General features: G+C 39.3%; 1 protein-coding gene across 1 annotated transcript in view; it reads right to left on the reverse strand.

Moving 5' to 3' along the window:
• The window catches only part of ASXL1 (additional sex combs like 1 (Drosophila)), a 101,860-nt gene that overhangs the window by 42,615 nt on the left and 42,063 nt on the right, over positions 1-17,182 (reverse strand). The window lies entirely within an intron of this gene.

Here is a 17,182-nt window from a genome sequence, read left to right on the forward strand (position 1 = left end):
GAGCGTCCTGGACTAGAAAGCAATAGATTTCTTGCTTCTGCCACAAATCCCCCCAGCTGTGAGCCTTCCAACCTTCTAAGTATTCCTTTATATGTGGTTCAGAGTTCTGCGACCATCCCATGAGCCTGCTTGGTCAGGTATTCTGTGTTGTTGTTGGCAGAGCTCTGTACTACACATCCACCCGATCCGCCATCTTGTTTGTTCTCTGTAGTCGTTTTTGCATTATCTTTAGTAAAACTATTTTCTTGCATGGGGTTATCAATTATATTGTCCAGTGATTTCTGCATTCGGTTGCATCACCTCACTTTGGAATGGGCACAAATACGGATCTCTTCCAGTCAGTTAGCCAGATAGTTGTCCTCTAAACTTCTTGGCATAGATGAGTGAGTGCCTCATGATGCATCAGTTGGTTGAAAGATTTCAATTTGCATTCCATCTATTCCTAGTGCCTTGTTCTTTGCCAATGACTTCAATGCACCTTGGACGTCTTCCTTCAGGATCATTGGCTCCTGATCATGATACCTCTTAAAATGGCTGATCATCAATCATTTCTTTTTGGTACAATGATTGCGTATTCCTTCTATCTTCTTTTGATGCTTTCTGCATCATTCAATATTTTGCTCATAGAATCCATCAATACCACAAGTCAAGGTTTGAATTTTTTCTTCAGTTCCCTCAGCTTGAGAAATGCTGAGCGTATTTCCCCCTTTTGACTTTCTAACTCCAAGTCTTTGCATACATCATTATAATATCTGACTTTGTCTTCTCGAGCTGACCTTTGAAATTTTCTGTTCAGCTCTTGTAACCTCCTCATTTCTTCCATTTGCTTTAGCATTTCTACACTGGAGAGCAAGTTTCAGAATCTCTTCAGATATCCATTTTGATCTTTTCCTTCTTTCTTGACTTCTCAATGACCTTTTTGCTTTCTTTCCTGTATGATGTTCTTGATGTCATCCCACAAATCTTCTGGTCTTTGGTCTTCAGTGTCTATTTGATGGAGTACAAATTGAAATCTTTCAACAAACTGATGCAGCACTAGAGCCACTCACTCATCTATGCCAAGAAATTTGTTAAGACAGCTACCTGGCCAACTGACGGGGTATTTGTGTCCATTCCAAAGAGAGATGACCCAATGAAATATGGAAATCATCAGTCAATATCACTGATAAACCATGTGATTTAAAGTTTTACTAAAGATAATGCAAAAATGGCTACAACCGTACATTGACAGAGAATTTCCAAAGGCTCAAGCCAGATTCAGAAGAGGACATGGAACGAAGGATGTCATTGCTGATGTCAGATGGATCTTGGCTGAAAGCAGAGACTACCAGAAAGATGTTTATCTGTACTTTATTGACTACACAAAGGCTTTCAATTATGTGGATCATGACAAGCGATGGACAACATTGCGAAGTATGAGTATTCTGGAACACTTTAATTGTGCTACTGAGAAATCTGTATATAGACCAAGATGCAGTGTGCAAACAGAACAAGGGAACAGTGAATAGTTCAAAATTAGGTGTGTGTCAGGGTTGTATTCTTTCACCATACTTATTCAATCTGTATGCTGAACAAATAATCCGAGAAGCTGGATTATAAGAAGAAAAACATGGCATCAGGATCGGAGGAAGAGTCATTACAAACTTGTGATAAGAAGATAATACAACCTTGCTTGGTGAAAGCAAAGAGAACTTAAATATTTACTGATGAAAATCAAAGACTACAGCCTTCTTTATAGGCTGCACCTCAATGTAAAGAAAACAAAAATCCTCACAACTGGACCAATAGCATCATGATAAATGGGGAAGATACTAAAGTTGTAAAAAACTTCATTTTGCTCAGATCAACTAATACTCATGGAAGCAGCAATCAAGAAATCAAACAGCATATTGCATTAGACAAATGTGATGCACAAGACATCTTTAAAGTGTTGAAGAGTAAAGATGTCAGTTTAAGGAATAAGGTGTGCCTGATCCAAGCCATGGTATTTTCAATAACCTCATTTGCAGATGAAAGTTGGGTAGTGAATAAGAATTGATGCATTTGAGTTATGGTATTGGAGGTGAATATTAAAAGTACCATGGATTACCAAAAGAACAAATAGATCTGTGTTGGAAGTACAGCCAGAGTGCTCCTTGGAAGCCATGGCCAATCTTTGTCTATTATACTTCAGTCATATTGTCAAGATGGACCAGTAGCCTCAAGTAGGAGGATTATCATGTTTAGTAAAGTAGAAGGTTGAAGAAAAAGGCAATCCCCAACAAGATTGTCACAGTGGCAGCGCAATGGGCTCAAATGTAGCAACGTTTCATTCTGATGCACACTGGGTCACTGTGAATTGGTACCAACTCGATGGCACTAACAACAACATCATATGCACTGCAGGAGTTGTAACAGTATTCCTGGCCTCTACCTACTTACTAGATAACAGTAGCAGTCTCTCCCACAGCTGTGACAACCAACAATTGTCTCTAGAAACTGGCAAATACCCCTGTAAGAAAAAATAGTCCCTAGTTCAGAATTCCAATGTGACAGAAGTAGAGGATTGGAAAGCAACTAAGCATTGTATCATGCCCTGTTGCTGCTAGTGAGATTCCTGCAACCAGTACCACACGAAGAAGCCTGGGTTAGTCTACTGGATGAGACCCTTGTGGAAGTTACCACAATTGATCATAGTATACAACCTATTACCAGACATGTGAATGAGGTTATCTAAGACTATCTAGTGTGTTGCTTTTCAACAGTTGCATAGCACAATCACAAACTTAGTGACTTAAAACTATATACATTTATTATCTCATGGTTTCCAGGGTCAGGAGTCCAGGTGCAGTTTAGTTGAGTCCTCTGCTTAGAAATTCAAAAGGCTCATTTCTAAATACTGTCTAGGCTGCATTTCTTTCTGCAGCAAGTGTCCTCATCCAAAATCATGTGTTTTATGGCAAAACTCAATTCCTTATAGTTTTAGGACTAAGATCACTTTCTTGTTGGAGTCCGTCAGGGTCTGCACTCGGCACCTAGGGATCCCCACAGCTCCTTGCCATGTGGCTCTAAGAATATAGTAAGTCAGCAGGAGAATCTCTTATTTCTTCCATCTCTGACCTCTAGAGCCTCATTTAATTGACTTAAAGTCAACTGATTAGAAACTTTCATTACATCTGCAAAATCCCTTTATTTTGCCATATTTTTGTAACATACTCAGAAGAGTAGAATTCCATCACCTTAGCTATATCCTATTGGTTGGAAGTAAATTACAAATCCTGCCCGTACAGCAAGGAAAGAGATTGATTATACAAGAGTATAGGTTGTTAGGGATCATCTTTGAATTCTACCTACCACATCTGCCACCAGCCAACCTATTAGCTAACCACACACCCCATGAGAGTCCAGTTCAGAAAATATCAGATTATCTGAGACAGAACAGACCCAAAAAATGACCTATGCAACCCAGAGAATTATTGTTTTATAACACCAAGTTTTGGAGTGTTTTGTTACACAGCAAAACTGTTATATTACATATAAAATTCTTACCACTTGAATAATTAGGAGATGCAAAAGGATTCAGAAAGACACATCTCCATCAACAAAGTAGAATTAAATAGATACACACATTTTTTAAACTGCGGCAAATGAAACGTTTGCCATTTTCAATATTCTTCACATGCACAATTTGGAAACATTAATTGTATTCATGGTGTACAACCATCGCCAGTGTTCCTTTCCAACTTTCCCCATCACCTTTACCATCAGTAGAAGCTTGGTGTCTCCTAGCAGTGAATTCTCTTTCCCTCCTCCCTCCCACCTGCCCATGGTCATACTAATAACCTTATATCTGCTTGTATTTGCCTGTTGTAGAGTGAAATTAGACAGTATTTATAATTTTGTGACAATTAATTCAGCATGATGTTTTCAGGCTCATCATGTATCAAGACTTCATTTCTCTTTATGACTAAGCAGTATTCCATTTTATGTACATATCACATTTTGTTTATCTATTCACTTGTCACACACATATTTTTAATCCACAGTTGAAATAAGTGTTAAACTTCATTCCTTTAGTACATGAACGACACTGCACTGTTCTTTCTCAATTCCTATACATCAGTCCCACATCATGTCCAGTATACTGAAATTCACTTGTTTTCATCATGTTTCATGTGCCTAGTTCAGTGGCTTAACAGATTTCAGTATCCGGTTATAATCAGGCTTGGAGATAACGCGGTCAATCAAGTATTGAGACACTGAAGAAAAGAGCGGAGATGACACTCTTACATCTAGCATAAGCTCTTCAACAGACCCTTACTAGGTAAAATCAATGATGATCCAATCATCTTAGCCCAAGCCATTCTATATTAGGTAAGACTACCTGAAATACAATGCATCCTTTAATAACTTCACCCAAAGGATAAACAAGTTTTAATACATATTTTAAATATTTGTGTAATTTAAAAACTACAATCACATTTCTGTTTTAGGGCATACTTCACTATGAATACATTGCAAAAAAAACTATATTCTAATTCACAGAGTAGTAGGTTTCATTAATACATACACACATACATATAAAATATACTCCCTCCTGTCAAGTTGATTCCAACTCATAGCAATCCTGAATAAGGTTTCCAAGGAGTGACTGCTGTGGGTTTGAACTACTGACCTTGTGGTTTAGCAGTCCAGTGCTTATCCTACAGTGTCACACCAAGACCCCTCTCATTACCATAGTTACTGAAAAGTAGCATTGTATATTTGAATGACTCTGACAGCCAATTCTATGAGGCCAACCAAGTAGTACTTGGAAAGTAAATCAGACTAACTCATTACTTGAGCATACATTAACACAGAAGCAAAATTATTAATAAAATTTTAGCATAGCAAATCCAATAATATAAAAAAGATGATCATTACCAAGTGAGGTTTATCCTAAGAATAAATACAAGATTTGGTTTAACATTCACACTAAAAAAAGAAAAACCTTATGTTCATCTCAGTAAATGCAGAAAAAACATTTGACAAAAATCCAATATTCATTCCTGCAAATGTTAAATAAGAGATAAAACTGGATAAATGGAATAGGGGAGGGTTTTGTAATTTTATTTTATTCTTTCAACTTTCCTATAACTTTGGAATTATTTCCAAATAAAAAGTGAGTTTTTGCTTTTGTTTCTCTAATGACAATACAAGAAAAACGAATTAAGAGCTTAACAAATGGTAACTATAATTGTTGTTATTAAGTGCTGCTGAGTCAGTTCCGATCTATAGCGACCCTGTATCGGGTTTTCAAGGAGCAGCTAGTGAGCTTGAACCACCGACCTTGAAGTTCAAACCAACCCCTGAGGTTGAGTGCTTATCCTATGGTGCCACACCAGGACTCCATTAACTATAAAATCATCCTGTTAATGACTAAAACTTAAGCCTCTAAAACCAACCTCTAACAACCATCTTCACTTCACCCCACACCCCAGAGCACCACACGCACAATTCCATAATGGCTAACTAAATAGCTTAAAATGAACCCAAAATGGGGAAAACACTTCTCATTCATTTTCTGATTACATCTAAAGAAAAGAAGGCGAAAAAAAAAACTACAACCAGAGCTACAAACATGACATTTTGTGCAATTTCACCCACCTGTACGATAAAAAAAGAGATAATAAAGTGGGACCTTGGTCTGTGCTTAACAGACTGACAGGCCACGAGAGAATACCAGGAGGGCAACAAGAGATTTTGATCTGGAATGTATCACTTTGGTATCTTCGGAGAAAGAGAAGATGGGGTTGCTGTGAGGAAATGGCAATGTGATTTAGCACCTTATTGCAGATAGGAGAAGAAAACAAAGGCAAAAGTCAGGGATAACGCAGATTTTTAGACAGTGATGGCATAAACCGAAACAGGGGGTAGGTATGAGAGGAGGGCTGACTACTAACCATGCTGAGAAGAAAGCTGGATGAAGAAAGAGATGTATCTGATATATCAGTGGAACGTTTGAGGGAAATGCCCAACTGGACATGTAGATCTGGAGTTCTGGAATTCAGAGACATGTATTTGGACATCTGCCCACTCAGAGCTGGGATAGGTGAAAATAAGGTCAGTATAAGAAAAGATACGGAATCTTTTCTCTAGCCCAAGATACTCAAATTGCTCAGTGAACAGCACTGTGTCACAGCAGTGATTCTCAAAGGGAGCCTCTTTTCTCATAAGAACTGCTTGCTGATGAGGGGCAATCAATCAATCAAGCTGCAAAAAGGCTCATTAGTGATGTCAATAGGTATCCTTGCAACCTGACACACTGCTTTTAAGATCAAGGTAAAACAATCTCAGAAATACCACAACTACAACACTGCAACACATGAGCTCTGACATAACTCAGAAACTTTACTTGTATGTTTTAGAAGGCTACATCTGTTTTATAGGATGCAACTACAAGTGAGCAAATGTGTCATAGATGAATAGGGCAGATAACTGGCAAAATATAATATTTACATAGACAACCTCAAGAGCAATAACAGGAAATTCCCTGGTGCTAGAAACAATATAAAAACAAAAACAAAAAACATGCTGCCATCAAGTAGATTCCAACTCACAGCACTCTTACAGAACAGAAGTATCCTATAGGGTTTCCCAGGCTGTAATCCCAGGGGAAGGTGTTGTGGTGGGGTGGGGTGGGGGGGACTTTTTGTTGTGAACTGAGTGAAGGTTTACAGAACAGATCAGTTTTACATTTATCAAATCATACATTTTGTTTCATGTCAATAATTGCAACAACAGTAATCTTACTTCCTCCCTATATTTCTTATTTTCTTGTGAACTTTGTCCTGTGTCCTTTTGATCCTGAACGGTTGACCATTCCACGGTGAGCATATCTTACTTTTTTACTGTCCCTACTACCTACCAGTTAGCTGAAAATTGAGTTAAGTGTATGAATTTTGTTCCAACCTGAAGGGTAGCCAAGGGCCATAGTTTCAAATTCCTTCAGTCTCTTTCTGACCCATAAGCTTGGTCTTTCTCATGATTGAGTTTTGCTCCATGTATTTTTCCCACTCTACCCAGAACCTTCTAATGTGCTCTGTTTCACAGCAGTTGGTAGTGGTAGTCAGGCACCATCAAGTTCTTCTAGTCTCAGAATCATGGAGACTGATACTCATGTTCCATTAGTCTACTGGACTGACTCAAGAGTGGTTCAATTTTCGTCACTATTCTTTCCTCAGAGTCTAATATAGCTGCATCCACAGGCTGTAATCTGTATAAACGCAGACTGCCACACTGCAGAGTGGCTGGGAGGTTCCCACAGTCAATTTCTTGGTTAGCAGTTGAGCATTTTACCAAGGTTCCTTGCTAGAACTAATGAAGCTACTCAAAACTAGATTGTAACTCACAAAGATATACATAAGGTTTTAGGGACTGGGACAGGTATTTTAAAGACCACAAAAGGCCGTGAGTTAAGAAACTGAAAATGAGATGAGCACACAAAATACCAGAGACCACTTAGAACAATACTTCAGAAGTAAAATAAATCCAACTTCCAGTCCATGGGAAAGAAGTACTCCATGTGCCAGAAGTCAGAGGTGAAAAAGTCTCTCCTATGAGAAACTGAAACACCATGTATCAAAAGTTGTTCTTATTATTAAGTACAGTCAAGTCTGCTCCAACTCACAGCAAGAACCTGTATAGGGTTTTCAAGGAGCAGCAGGTGGCTCTGAACTGCCGATCTTGTGGTTCACACTCCAGTGCTGACCCTACAGCACCACACACTAGGCATCCATATCACAAGCATGGGTTACAAAATCACTCTGCCTAAGTGTTCCAGAAACTCCAAGTCAAAACTTAGCTTGAAAACAATACGTTGTTATGCGACATCAAGTTGATTCTGACTCACAGAAACTCGCTATGACAAACCCCCAGAGGGTTTTCTAAACTGTAATCTTTATTCTCCTGCAGAGCAGGTTTGAAACACCAGTTAGCAGCTGAGTGTGTAACCATGAGGTACCCAAAAACTCACTGCCACTGAGTGGGTGCTGATCCACAGTGACCCTGTAGAAAAGAGTAGAAATGCTCCCTAGGGTTTCCTACCCTGTAAATCTTTATGGAAGCAAACTGTCTCACCTTTCTCCCAGGAAGTGGCTGGTGGGTTTGAACAACCAACATTTCCATTAGCAGCCCAATGCATTTACCTACTATACTATCAGGGTTCCTCAATGTCAGAATGTTGTTTTTGTTGTTAAGTCCCAAGGAGTCACTTGCAACTCATAGTAACCCTGTACAGGGTTTTCCAAAGAGTGACAGGTGAGCTTGAACCATTGAATTTGCAGTTCAACCGACCTTGCAGTCCAGCGCATTAACCTATACTGCGATGCCACACCAGAACTCCTCTATGTCAGAATACAATGCTAAAATTCAAAAAAATTGTTAGAAGACATACTGGCCAAAATTAAAGACATGCGTCAACATAATTATGAACACATATGCATAAAGATACACTAGCAAAATTACAGAACACAGACAAGCACAGAATATTAAAATTATTAAGAGTAACTATAAAGTAATAATAATTAGATGGCAGATTTCTCAGAAGATGCAAAATATGCTAGAAAACAGGATATAATCTTTCAAGTGATGAGGGAAAATAAAAGCAAATCACAAATCATTATACAGCTAAGATATCATCTAAGAGTGAAACAAACCTTAAGATATTACAAAAGTAGTTACCGGTCCTTACTGAAAGAAGTTAATAAGGATGAACATTAATATGAGAAAAAACATTAAACATGAAGGAATGGGATGCAAGAAACAATGGTAAACCAAGAAATGTATAAATCTTTATAAACACTAACTTTTAAAATAACTTATACTGTAATGGACATAGGACATTAAGCATTTGTCAAAACTAATACTTTTGTACAATAACTTCAAATACAAGAATTAACACAAAACCCTCCCGTTTGGGTCCAGCAATATCTCACAGAACTCACAAACTACACTTACAGTTAGGGGTTTATTAAGGATATAATAGGGGACAACTCGGGAGCCGGGTCTGGAAGCATGTAAGTAGTCCCCTTCTTCAGCGCAGGACAGCTTTTCCAGCTTCTCTGGGCCCTGCTGTCTGTCACCACTGACTCTGCCAGATGGCCCCTTCTGAGCCTGTTGCTGACAACTTTGTCATGCCTTGAAATGTGTATATATTATATATCTTTTATATCTGTATCAATTCAGCCAGCCCCACGGAGGTTTTTCAGATAAGGAGGCACCAACAAGCAAAAGGAGAGAAATAGAGAGAGAGAAGGTAAGAATCCTTTGTAAAGAGTTATAATATGGACCAAAATCCAGAAGGGGCCCAGTGACAGAGCTAAATGAGACCGAGGTAAATAGTGATGTATACTCAATCTTGGAACAACAGGGGTCTGTGATATAGGGATCAAGGCATAGTCTGAATGGGTAAAAGATGGGAAATAATGTTAAGGACTGTCTTGTAGACATTTGCTTCCCTTGCCTACTATTATAAAATAGACATGTGAGTAGGATAGAAAGGAATATTAGGAAACATGATTACAGAAAGCTTGTATGCCCATCTTCAGCCTATAACTGGTTGGAGGACCTAAAAGGAGTTTGAGAATATGCCCAGTGAGATAGGCTTCTTGCAGAGACTTTGTAGTTTGTAGGGCCTTAGGTGGAATCCTGAATCCCCATCCAGAACCATCTGAGTGGGACATCCCCACTTGAAAAGACATGCAGACCAATTCAGAGCAGCTAGAGGAACAGAAGATACTTCTTGAAAAAAAGACCAGCAAAGAAAAAGAAAAAAAAAAAAGGAGACTGCTGTCTATTATAGAAGCAGCAGCAAGCTCTTCACCTGGGAGTCCTCAAGGCAAGCCATCAAAGCCCTTTAGAACAAACCCCCTTCTAAGATTGAAACTCAAAGGGAACACACAAGCAGGCTTATAAGCTCACTAGTCACTGCACTGGTCTACTTGTGAGTGGAAGTGGTGTAAATTGCTACAGTTTGATTAACTTGACCTTTACTTATGGATGTAGTTGCTCAAAATACCAACCAAGAGGAAAGGAATCTTCACATCAAGGATCAAGCCTAATATCCCCTCTGTATACAGGTTGATAGGGATAGGCAACTTAGATTGATAACCTAAAACGGGGGCAGGGAGAGGCTATAAAGGCACAAAGTGACTGGCTTACAAGTTTTCAAGAAGTAGTTTCGGGGGGTGGGGGGTGTGTAGAGTCCCCATTGAATAGTTTTCATCTTGTCTAGATGGGTCTGGTGAAAGAAGATGAGGATAGGATTCTTTTGATGCAACAGAGAGTAATTGTTATCATGACTAACTGCGATGGTCACAACTGTAAAGGTAGTTTTGTAACATAAAGGGGGGAGTAGTTAATCTTACATTCCAGGAACAGAGGATCCTAGGATCATCAAGAGAGAAGAGTACAAGTGAAACATAGGAATCTATCCAGAGAAGCAGTGACAGGCAGAGATGATGACATGGAGAGATAGAACAGCTGAGGACTCTACACTCATAGAAACAGAAAGGCTGTGTGCTGGCAGCCAGGAGGCTGCTTTGCAGAATGTCCCCTTTGGTTGTTTAAATTATTATCTATTCCTGAGTATTTCTGTGTACATTGGAAAAAAAAAAAAAAAGACTCCAGAGGGAATAGAAGCAAATACTGTTGAATGATGATGCATGAAGGAAACTGTAATCACCGCAATGAAACAAAATACACTAGGATGAGTGCAAAACTGATGTTCTCCCATGTAAACTAACTCAACTCACAATAAAAGTTTTTTTTTGTTTTTTTTAAAAAAAGGATAATTCTGCAGGGCTTAGGCGGGAAATATCTTGACTAACCAAGGCAAAAGGCCACATAAAAGAACTAATTTCACCACAACATGTTTTAGTACAACACAAATGACACACCAACATAGATATATAATTAATAATTAAAATCCACAATTTTAACAATGCATAAATATTGGTTTATTAATTGTAACAAATGTACTACAGGAATACCGAATGTTAATAGTTGAAGCAATTGTAAGGAGAAGTAAATCTTTACATTTTAGGTATAATTTCTGCAAACCGAAAACTACTCTGAAAAATAAAGTCTACTACTACTAAGGCTGCTTATGTACAACCAAAATTTCATGGGATTTGGTTCCTTAGTTTGGAGGTTTAGGGTCGTCTCAGTTAATTGGCTTAATAATGTTCAGTCCTTTCATTCTACCTCCTAGTTCCTTGCATAATAATGATCAGGGTTTTAAAAGCTTACAAGTGGACATCCAAGCCACAACAATTGGTCTCTATTTACCTGGAACAGCAGAAGTAAGAGAGTCAGAAACAGAAGGAAGAAATGGAATGAGTGACTATTTGCCTCCATGAACACCTGCCTTCTTTGCCATGAGACCAGAGTAACTGGATGATACCTGACTACCAAGACCAAAGATTTTGATCAAAGCTTCCATATAAGAATCCTGATCAAAAGGGGGGAAATAAAGAATAGAATTTCAAATTCTAATGCAATCCAGATGTTCTAACACATGGGAGTTGCTGAATGAATCCCTAAAACTATTGTCCTGAGATAATCTCTAAACCTTAACCAAAGTTCCAACTTATAATGACCATATGCACAACAGAACAAAACACTGTCTGGTTCTGTGTTACCCTCACAATCATTGTTACAATTGAGCCCATTGTTGCTGTCACTGTGCCAATCCATCTCAACTACTATAAAATGCCTGCCTTGAGCATTATGCTCACGTAAGTACTAAATGTAAGGGATCAAACTGATAACAGAAACTTGAAAGATTAGACAGGAACCGTAAGGGACAGTGACTTTATGTTAAAGAAGGAAGAATACTTCAGAAATGATGGTGAGAATGGCTGCACAACTCAAAGGCTGTAACTGTTGTTGTGAAGTGTCATCAAGTGCTACCACAGCGACTCTGTATGGGGTTTCCAAGGAACAGCTGGTGAGCTTGAACCAGCAACCTTGCAGTTCAAACCGACTTTGCAGTCCAGTGCAATAACCCACAGCACCACACCATGATTTCAATTAGTGAAATCAATTACTTAATTTTAGCCATGCATGGTCTTTTAACTCTCACACAGTGACTGGGTGGGACTATGCAAATAAGGCACTTATGGCCCACCAAGGGAATCGTGGTATGGCACTGCGGGGGTCAATGCACTGGACTTCAATATCAGTTTGAACTACTAGTTCAGCAGTTCATGTTCACCAGTCACTCCTCAAAAACCCTATATAAGGTCATTATGGGTCAGAACCAACTCAACACCACTTATCAACAACAATAATAAGGGAGTTGGGAAGCTTGTAATAATGTAAATAAAGTACATAGAACCCTTACAAGGGAATTGGTCAGTTTTGCCATTCCAGTAGGTTTAAAAAGAGATCCAATCCAATAGCAAAGAGAGAAACTCATACCAAACAAAGACGAGCAAGAAGCATGTATCCTTTGGACCTGGGGTTCCTGCACTGAGAGCCTCGTAGACCAGGAGACAGAGAATTCTAACACACCAGAGATGTCACAGATGGTAATACATGGCAGCAGAGACACAGTGGGCAGAGCGAGGTACCTAAAATGTGCTCTCAGCCCACTGTAGTAAGAGAATATGTAGTAAGAGAATCTTTGGGTAAGACACTTGGCTGGCAAAGTAGGGTGCCTCCGGACACTGACTAGCAGAGGTAGTAAAGTGAGCAAGCAAAGCAGAGGGTGGGCCCAGGCAGTGGCTGAGAGAACAGAGAGGAGGCCAACCTAACCTGAAGGGGTCAAGAAAAGCCCTGCACAGAAAACAGGAGCTGGGAGAGCGGTTCTACACTGAACAGGGAGACTGCTCATATGCTTCCTGATCCTGATCCCAAGTTGCAGTCTACTAAACCTGACCCTGAGTTGTAACCTGCTACTTCCCTGTAATTGTGACTACAGTCTGAGTTCTGCATGGCCACTGAAATGAATTATTGAGCCTGGAGAGAAATGGAGGGCCATGGGAAGTACAGCTGTTATGAGAACTGGTGAAAAATGGTGGGAGAAAGATAGGTTAGTGCTTTATCTTCACTGCTACACTGGACTCCGGAGAAGGATATAGAAGTATGGATAACCCCAAAGAATCAAAACATTAATAGGGCTAAAGAGGGGCAACACAGCAATCAAAAACCTGAATGCACATTGTGGTAACTAGTCTCCAAAATGTCCCCTATTATTTCTGTCCTGAAATCTGGGCTAAACTGATTTGTTTTATGCAATAGAATATTGACATAAATGGCACTGTCTGCTCTCATGTATATGAAACACAAAATACCAGTATATACAAACTAGATTCATGGGTACCAGGTATGGGGGGTGGGATTTTGTGCTTAATTAACGTGGACATTGAGTTCATGTTAATGCCAGTGGAATGATTTGTAAAAGGACACTGAGAAAAGGAGCACAACTTGAAGAAGGTAATTATAGTCCCTTAATTGTACGTGTAGAAATTAATGAGGTAGTATGTGTCTCATTGTTGTTTTTAAGTGCCTTCAAGTCAGTTCCGATTTATAGCAACTCTGCATAGGGTTCCCAAGGGAGTGGCTGGTAAGTTAGTCTTATTGTTGTTGTTAAGTGTCATCAAGTCAGTTCCTATTATAGCGACCCTGAACAGGGTTTCAGAGCAAGAGCTGGTGACTTAAAAAAAAAAAAGAAAAAGACAAGAACACCCAAACCTGCAAACAGTACCCATCTGACTTAACAACAACAACAACACTACAGTTACAGCCTTTGAGTTGTGCAGCCATTCTCACCATCATTTCTGAAGTATTCTTCCTTCTTTAACATAAACTCACTGTCCCTTACGGTTCCTGTCTAATCTTTCAAGTTTCTGTTATCAATTTGATCCTTTACATTTAGTACTTACGTGAGCATAATGCTCAAGGCAGGCATTTTATAGTAGTTGAGACGGATTGGTTCAAGCTCACTAGCTGCTCCTCGGACACCCTATATAGGGTTGCTATGGGTCAGAATCGATGGCACTTAAAAACAACATGTGTTTTCCTATGTGTATATTCACCACAATTTAAGGAGGAAAAAAAAGCTGGATGGCAAATTTAATCCAAGCATATCAATAATTACATGGTCCAAGCATTCCAGTTAAAAGGCAGAAATTGTTAGAATGGATTCAAAAACCAAGACCCAACTATAAATATAACACAATTATAAACATAAGACACAGATGAGTTAGCAGTAAAACAATAGAAAAAGTATATCATGCAAAATTAATCATAAAACAGTTGAATTAGTTAAATCAATATATAGCAAAGTTGTTAAGTGTCATTAATTATGTTCTGACTCACAGTGACCCTATGTACGGTTTTCAAGAAACCGCTGGTGGGTTTGTACTGTAAACCTGTGGTTAGCAGTCCAGTGCTTATCCTACAGCACCACACCAGGACTCTGTATATCAAAGTAGATGTTGGGGAGGGAGAAAAGGATATTGCCAGGGATAAAGAAGAGAAAGTTTACTTAAATTGAGAGTATACTTAAAGACCACGTTGGACTAGTGGTGAGTGGAAGAGAGGGGCAGACTTGCAGGGTATACCCTAGGGTTGGTTGATGATGCAATGGAGGGGATTGTAACCATGGCAATGAAACGATATATGATAGGATGAATGTAAAGCTAATGTTCTCCCATGTAAACTATCACATAATTCACAACCCGAGTCCATTGAATCCCCTTGACCTGGAGATGAGAGCGAGAAGAGGAAGGGCTGGTTGGTCCAAAGTGTGATGAGACCTGGGGATGCCTGAGCCCATGGACAAGACACAGCCACAGAGGGCTAGAGCTGAGAGTGAAGCATCTAGCTGATATGAAGTGAGGGGAAATGCACAAGAACACCCAAACTTGCAAATAGTACCCATTTGACCTAGCCTCGATGGCTTGATAAGCAGAACTGGACTAGAGGAAGATAAAAAAAATAATTTTTGATAAAGGAAACGATGGTAAATTGCTACAATTTGATGATCTTAACCTATATTCATGGAGGTATAATAGCTCAAAATACCAAGAGAGAAGAAAGGAGTCTTCATATCAAGGATCAATGCTATCTCCCCCCCTCTGTATACAGGATAGATAGGGACGGGCAACTTAAAAGACACTGGCTACCTAAAATGAGGGGGCGATAAAGGCACGAAGTGACTGGCTTACAAGGTTTCAAGAGGGAGTTTAACTTAAAAGTGTGTGTGTGGGGGGGGGAACAGAGTCCCCACTGAATAGTTCTCATCTTGTCTAGATGGGTCTGGTAAAAAGAAATGGGGACAAGAGGAGTCTCATGATTCAATAGTAAGTAACTGTTACCATGACTAACTGTGACTGTTACAATTGTAAAGGTAGAAGTTTTGTAACAAACACTGGGAGAAGTTAATCTTACAGTCCAGAAACAGAGGACCCTAGGGCCATCAAAGGAGAACAGCACAAGCAGAATGCAGGACCCTATCCAGAGAAGCAGTGACACCAGAGACGGAGGCAGAGATTAGGGACATGGGGAGAGGGAGCAGCTGAGAACTCTAAATTCATGGAAAGAGCTGGCGGCCAGGAGGCAGACTTGCAGAATATGCCTTTTGGTGGTTTAAATTATTATATAAGCCTGAGTGAAATACTGTTAACTGATGGTACACGGAGGGAATTATAATCATTGTAACGAAACAAAGTACACGATTTCTTGAATGTAAAACTGATGAACTCAATTCACAATAAAAACTTTAAAAATAAAAACAGAGATATACACACACCAAAAAAAAACAACAACAATAAATTTGAATGTAGGATAGTACAGACACAGTAGAAAACAGTAAAAAGTTAAATACCAATTACTACACAATCTAGAAATTCTACTCTTAAAAATCTACCCCAAAGAAATAAAAATTTCCGTGTAAAAATCATACATAGAAACGATATACAATCGGATGAATGTAAAGCTAATGTTCTCCCATATAAACTATCACATAATTCACAATAAAACATTAAAAACACATAAATATTCACAGCAACAATATACAAAATTGTCAAGAGAAAAAATTCAAATGTCCACCAAGTGATGAATAGTTACAAATGTGGCATTACTTATAAAATAAAACACTATTTAGCAATAAAAACAATCTACCATGAAGTAAAGGAAGTCCGATTCAAGATTTTACATACAGTATGATTCCATTTATAAAAACAGCATGCTGGAATAGGCAAAACTGTGGGGACAAACAACAGATCAATGGTTGCTAGGAGCTAGGAGTGAGAAAGGGATTAACTACAACAAAAGCAGAGAGAGCAATTTCTGGTGTGATGGAACTTTCTGTATCTTAATTATGAGGATGACTACTCACCTGTATAAATTTCTCAAAACTCACAGGACTATATAATTATAGTATACAAATACATAGTTTAATTTTTTTAAATGTTTACTGGAGTAACTGCATTCAAGTCACACATGGCATACTTTTTTTTAAATGTGTTATTATTAATTAATTATATGATAGTTTACATGGGAGAACATTAGTTTTACATTCATCCTATCGTACATCATTTCATTGCCATGGTTGCAATCCCCTCCATGCATCATCAACCAACCATAGGGTATACCCTGCAAACCTGCCCCCGGTCGTCAGCTCACAGCCCCTTTCCCTCACTGGGTCTAAAGTCCCCCAACGCTCCATCTCTCCATGTCATCGTCTCTGCCTCCATCTCTGGCGTCACTGTTTCTCTGGGTAGGGTCCCGCACTCCACTCTTCTTCCCTGATGGTCCCAGGGACCTCCGCTCCTGGACTATAAAGTCAACCATTCCCCTCCTTTTGCTATAAAACATCTACCTTTACATTTCCAACCTTCACAGTCAGTCCTGATAGTAATTATTCACTATTGTACCACATGAATCCTATACCCATCTTCTTTCATCAGCCCTGCCCAGACAGACTGGTTACTACTCGGTGGAGATTCTGCCTTCCTCCACACCCTCTGGATCTAGGTTCCCTCTTGAAAGCTTTCAAGCCAGTCCCTTCTTGCAGTTGTAGGCCTCCTCCCTTCCCATCTTGGGTAGCCAATGTCCAAGTTGCCCATCCCTCTATACTCTGTGGATGGAGGGGGTGGGAATGATCCACACGCTGTAAAGATTTGTTCCCTCTTTTGACCTACTGTATCCATAG

The sequence above is a fragment of the Chrysochloris asiatica genome, unplaced genomic scaffold (assembly GCF_000296735.1).
Source record: "Chrysochloris asiatica unplaced genomic scaffold, ChrAsi1.0 scaffold00039, whole genome shotgun sequence".
NCBI classification, from domain to species: Eukaryota; Metazoa; Chordata; class Mammalia; order Afrosoricida; family Chrysochloridae; genus Chrysochloris; species Chrysochloris asiatica.